This window comes from Hyposmocoma kahamanoa, unplaced genomic scaffold, assembly GCF_003589595.1.
Source record: "Hyposmocoma kahamanoa isolate Upper Pololo Valley unplaced genomic scaffold, ASM358959v1 224, whole genome shotgun sequence".
Taxonomy (NCBI): Eukaryota; Metazoa; Arthropoda; class Insecta; order Lepidoptera; family Cosmopterigidae; genus Hyposmocoma; species Hyposmocoma kahamanoa.
In genome coordinates, this window is record NW_020653743.1 from 937,675 (window position 1) to 944,657 (window position 6,983).

Here is a 6,983-nt window from a genome sequence, read left to right on the forward strand (position 1 = left end):
TCAATGTAATGTCAATTCTCATATGCGACAAAGTCTCATGCTTAATAATATGATAACATAGAGATATAGGGATTTATAATTGCGCTAATGCATACTACAATTATCGTTAAACCTTCTGCGTGTCTCGACCGACACCACAAGTAAGCCCGAGAGCCACATGGTGGTAGGATCCTCTCATCAGACGGGCACACCTGTTGCCAAGAGCGACGCGCAGAAGGTGGGGGCCCTGACGCCCCATGTTGATCCTCCACCTTCCCCTTAGATCTACCCAAACCTCCAGCAAGATACAATAATCTTTTCATCTATATCTCAATATTACCATATCTCTTTATTAGTACAAACACTCACCAGATTAGAAAACACTTAACCATCTGCTTCGCACTAACTACACCTCCTCTCACCCTTTTTGCTACTCTAAAAAACTAATCTCTCTTTTTTCTCTCTAACGTTCCTTTTCTTTTTTAAAACATTCCTCCTTCCCCCCATTCCTCCGTCTGTGTTGCCATTTTTAACATTCCGTTCAGAAAGAATATAGGCACTCACCAGTAGCTGTCAATCGCGATCGTACGCGACAGAACATATTATTATTTTATATGATTTTATTTTCTTGTAATTAGATTTATGAATATTTTATTTACAATAAGTAATTTGATTAGTGGTTCTGGCATTGATATTATTATTATTAAAACTATATATTATGTAATCCAAATTTTTTTTAGTATTGTACGGTGCCATACTGCACATTGTGTTTATGCAGCATTTTACGTATTCGTGGGACATTTAGTTATAATTTATTTTTAATTTACAATCAGCCATCGCGCCGTGCACTTACTCATTTCACACCTCTGAAATGTATCATTAGTAGATGTAAGGCAGAAGTAATAAACATTGTTACTGTTATCGTATTACTATCATAATTATAAGTGTATGGAGCACCGTACACCTTTATAGTCCTTCGAGCCGGATGAATCTCGTATAGTCTTTCGATCGGCCTCGAGTCGTCTAAATTCTGCGTATGAGATTCAACAATTCAGCACTGCAGCAATCAACCACGTGAGAGCACGACAGTTCTCGCTACAAAGCAGGTTCACTGCAGCAGCTATTTCAGTGTTAATTTGTAGGTCTTTGCGTTGGTAGCGAATCGGTTTAGCCGGCCTCCCACAAGCGGGTCTCACCGACTGAGTTGAGAAGGCGCATATACCACGTGAAGCCTACAATTACTCTGAACCGTTAATTTTGCTTATGCAAATCTATGAGCAAATCAAAAGCAGCTCGAGCAATTTCAAAAAAGATGGTGTCGATCGCAAGACGCCAGCAAACTGAATTGAATTCCGGAATAATCATTTTCAGTTAAAAGAAGCCGCTATTAAGTTCGTAACAACGGATACCTTACCAAAAATACTGACGAAAAAACAAAGAAGTTCTATGATGAAGTGAACTCATACCTTCAGCAATATCTAAGAGAAAAAAAGATTAGTGGACAAGCCAGATACATCCACAGATTCCACACTGCATTTATCAACTACAAAAGACGAACGTCCTACTACACCGAAGGTAATCAATATCCTCCCTTTACAAAAGAGCCACAGTCAGAGCCAATTCAATACACTGAAAAGAGTAGAATCTACTTTTGATAAACAAACATGCTCGTTAATCAATATACGAATAATTTGGAAAAAGCAATGATCTCCAAGCAGAGACATCCAGTGTTTCAAACAACAACGACTTCGTATTAGCGTCTATCATCGCTAACAACGTTTTGATGAACCTGAAAAGCATTCAAGATATCCTATTGGACAGTCTCAAATATTCATTATGGCTCGTTCAACATTCATCTCATGACACCAGAACAACTTCGAGATGAACTGAACATAGTATCAGACACTTGTCAAAGGAACTAACACTACCTATTAGCTACATGCAGTCTGAATTACTTGCTGAAAGTAAGAGCAAAAATGATGAAGCCATTTTTCATATTTGAAATAAAAACATCTTCAGAGAGCAGCTTGTAATTCCCGTCCCAATAAAGATGGAAGAAAACATGCTTACCTTAACACCCATAGTAAGTCTTATAGCTGCAAACATGTAAAAGATTCATATTTACCTATGAAAGATGGTCTTCAATAATGTATATTATTCGAAGTACGAGTGTTGTACTGTACTTGTACTGCTGGTACAAGATGTTTCGAAGTTATATAGTCCCATTTCTTAGAAAATATATAAGAATACTTTGATGTTTTATTGGTTGTGAAATAATTTCTTAGATATGAAAGTTATCTGAATGGTGTAATGTAATTTTATAATTATGTATTAAGTCTTCTGATATGCAATTAAATATTTCCATTTAAAACTGCCTTATTTTGTTTAGTTTTTTGCGAATTAGTTTTTGAGTATTACCTACTGCATTCCGGTTTTGAAGGGTTAAGGCGCTGGTGAAATTACCATGAAATTACAGGCACATGGGACTTGTCAAGCTATGTCTCAGGGTGACGGGCGCAGTGCCCCTCAGATCCATGCGATTTAAAACTCATTTACCACCTTAAAGCGGGCATTCATTTTCCTGCATTGCAGTCCGCCTTGCCCTCCGCCGCGTAATGCAGGATTAGGAATGTACTCGCAGCGTGCAAGCCATCCTGCAGTCCTGCAATGCGTCCTGCGACACTCCATACGTTAGTCATACGCAAGGTATGAAGATAGTGTGCGAGCAGTTTCCCGCCAGCGGGGGCGGACTGCCATGCAGGTAGTGAATGGGCCATTTTGGACCATGGATTTTTTTTTAATTATGTATTTTCTATCCTCTAAGATCCAGGTGCACGACTTGTTCGTCCCGTCACTATCATAAAAATAGACTGTTTCCAAAGAGTTCGAATGAAAAGTTCTGATAAGTAGTTTGTTTTTTTTTTTGTACAAATAATTTTATTACCTATTTATTGATTTATTATTGCGGCCCCTTCATTGTCGTGCAGATTTGCACCTGCATACGTTTCTTACCTGCGAGCGAGCTAGCATCGTATCTTTTTTATAGATGTACTTATTGGCATGCGATGCGCATGACACTCAGGTCTACCTTTACTTGTGAATAATAATAATTATTATTATTTATTCCATCCATTCACTTACAATTTTGAAAGTACATTCAAGTGATAACGGGAGACTGGTGGCAAAGTAGATAGACTGTCTAGGGACCCAGAACAATCCTACTAAACAATTTGAAATAAATTTCATACTGAAAATGAATAAGAAATATGAAATGAGGTTGACCTTAATTTAAAACAAAGTAGGTACAGTGGAAAGGTGTGTGTGTGGCTAGGTAGGCTCCACACACACGCATATGCACATTATCTACATCTAAGGGGTAGTCTCGTAGGGTGTGCATGAACATGTACGAGTACTAAAATATCAATACCTACATAAACGAATAATTTGACATAATGTATTCAGTATCCATGTAGTCTTTCTATAAAAGCCTTTGAGATTTTTTTAAGACTCATAGCCCCGCACTAGGAAAACCATTAGTCTCGGGTGCCATGAACACACACATAGAACACCACAAGTGACACCCAAACTCACGAGAGAAATAAATGTTTGCCATTTGCCATACAAATATTTCTCACGGCCTGGAAATTGAACCAGAGACCTCGGTGTGGCAAACCAGCGTGGTAACCGTTCGGCCACTGAGACAATAGAGTGTATGAATATATTTCTAAAACTTTATTAATTTTGGATCCCAGCAACAATACCCTGGCTAATAATAACATACCGAGTACTTGTGATAACAGTGTGTCCATTAACAAGAAGTTACAGAAAGCAAATATGACATCTCGACACTGTCGTAGAACAGAGACGGATGTGATAATACAACGAAATCGTTATTATTGCAAAATCGGCTCCTATAATCAATAATCTATCGACACCAGAAAGAAAAAGTAAAATATTCCAGTTAATTCCAGAGATATACAATCGAATAAAGTCGCTTTTGAAAATCGTTCCGAAGAAAACCATTCGAAGGTCACTAACCGCACTGTCGCTCGGAAGCCAACGCACCGCGTGCGCCGCGCGCAGTAGGTGCATCGTCAGTAGCGGCGATGTTCTATGGCAAGCGGTCGTATAAGCCCAACAAAACTTGTCACGTTCTAATACCGTATTGTTGCTTTATCAATGTTATTTTTTTTAATCTTCTAAAGCAAAAGCAATATAAAAAATGTCTCGGTCACAAAAAATATTAAATTTATTTTTAAATAACGAAGAAATAAGCGAGCACTTTGCGGAGGACTCCAGTATTTTAAATATTTCTCACGAAAATACACATTGTACCGGTAAGTAATTTTATATTTATAAAATTTATGTATTAAATATTTCACACGAAAATATACATGGTACCGGTAAGTAATTTTATATTTATTATTACGAAATATTCAAATCCTGTGTCGCATGTGAAGAACCGACTTTGTTCTACAAAAATAAAAAATAGTGAATTTATTGGTTAAAATATTATTGTAATGTTGTTTTCTTGATGTAATTTATTTACGTACTTTATTTACCAATTTTTAAGAATACGATTTTTTTGCTGTCGTATGTTTTAAAGTTTCGTTTTTCTTCCAAATTTATTTCGATTATACAAGTGGATTGTGCACATACGACGTTGTACTCCGAAGTTTTGTTACATTTTTCAAGTAGCATATTGAGAACCGACTTTGTTCTTCAGTATAATGTCACATACGATTTTATTCGGCAAGTTTAAATGCTAATAAAACCTATATAACTTACCCGATTTTTTTCATATTTTTATTTTTATTTTGGTTACATGTACCTTTAAATATTTTGGGGCTTTGCAGGTCCTGACGATGAAAAACCCGCATCACCATTACCACCAGGGGCAGAAATCATATCCAGTCAACTAAGCGAAATAGCGTAGGAAGTTTTTACAGATAACGAAGAAAGTCAAAATTTAGTTGAGGACTTGACATCATTTGGTATAGAAGATGCCAACACCAGTTTTGAGGCTTCCCCACCTGTAGTTATGGAGGAATTTGAAGACAATGTTCTAAGTACACCTAAATCACCCTTAAAAATTCCCACAACGATGCCTTCACCGACTAACAATCACAGGAACTGCCACGACACATTTTGTGCAGTACATGACCACTGGAATGAGGCATTACCATCTTCGCCAAGTACTATAAGTGGAGTAAGTTCTTTGTCTGAATCAGATACCAGGCCTGTACCGTCTCCAGGGCAAAGTAAACGAAAAGAGTATGGAGAATCATGGTCAGACGTCAAAAGAAAATGTTTAACCAACCTTGGTAAAAAATACGTGTCGAAGAGGGGTAAAGTTGTTGATGGAAAGGTTATGGGTGAGCCATGTAAATGTCGATTCAAATGTGTCGATAAAATTACTCATGCACAGAGGCTAGATTACTTTACAAGATTTTGGAGTCTAGGTAACAAGGAAAAACAGTGGGCGTTTGTGGTCAAATTTATTCTTAATGTCAAGAAGCATCGATGCCTTAATACAGATCAACCTAATTTGCACAAATTTACATACAAGTACAACTTGCCCATACCGTCTACGTCAAACACCTCTGAGAGGGATGTCGTTGCTTTGTATAAAACTATGTTTTTGAATACTCTGGCCATGAGTGAAAGGACTGTTCAAACAGCTTTTCAAAAGTTCGATGGCATTTATAGGAAAAAAAATAACTCTACTGAAAACGAGATTGCATTGTATGAAAAACATATTCGCGACAAAAACATAGCTCGTAAATTAAAAAATAACGACAAGGACGCAGCAATTCATTCTATTATTTTTACATTATACTTTTTTGCAGCATACATATGCTGCAAAAAAGTATAATTTATCAATAACACATAGGTTTTTAGAGAAGGGACACACGCAAAATGAGGGGGTCAGTGCCCATTCCTTCGTAGAGCGTGTGTCCAAGTCTCGGATCGTTTATACTCCAGATGAGTGGCGAACTCTCGTAAGATGGGCTAAGACCGATGATTATCCCTATCGAGTAAAAAATATGGAGCAAAAGATTTCTTTGATTTTAAAAATAAATTAAGCAATAAATTATGGGTTAAAAACAGCAAGAATGAAAAAATTCTATGGAATCAGATAAAAGAAATTCATGTTCATAAAAATGAACCCAATAAATTATATTACAAGTATGATCGTAATGAAAATCATGCTTATGAGTGTCTGGTCGTTGGATCTAGTACCAGAAACTCTTCAATTTATTTTACCCAATTTTACACCTATTTCTAACAGTTTGTATAAAATATCAAAAGACCAATATAATAATCTTATTCCTATGTAATTATTTCTGAACATAGTAACTATTTCAAATCTCTACCATTTGATAATAATCATGGTACCAATAACAATGATAGTGGTGATGAATGAGTAGATAATTTATACTATTTCCATTCCAATATAATTATTTTTCCTGTATTTCCATTTTCATGTTGGTTTAACGACATTCCAGATTTATTATGATTTGACAATTTTATTCTGACCAAAAATTTCGTTCTGTTTAGGATTAGATCTAAGAATTTTGGATTTTGGCAAATTTAAATTATCTGGTAATTACTTGTACCTACTATTATTTTTTTGCTTATAATTGTGAATAATATTTACGGATGAAAAACGATTAGAAGTTTAGTATTGTTTGTTATTGTTATTTTTGGATTTGTTTTATTATTAGAATAACTGAAATAAATATCACTTTTTTCGTTATTTAAGATACAAAAAAGTATTTCGACAAGTTCCAAGATAAAAAAGTAGATTTATATTTTTATAAAAGTATGATTGTGTTGCTTCAAATTACTTATATCTAATGAATAATAATTTAAGACGGTACAGAGAACAAGTGACTAGAAATTTAGTGTGCACGACGTGTGGAAATTTTTATTTTGTTTTATTTTTAAGTAAATATTTCTTTCTAGATCTTGTTATTTTGAATACGTACTCGTAAGTCTAA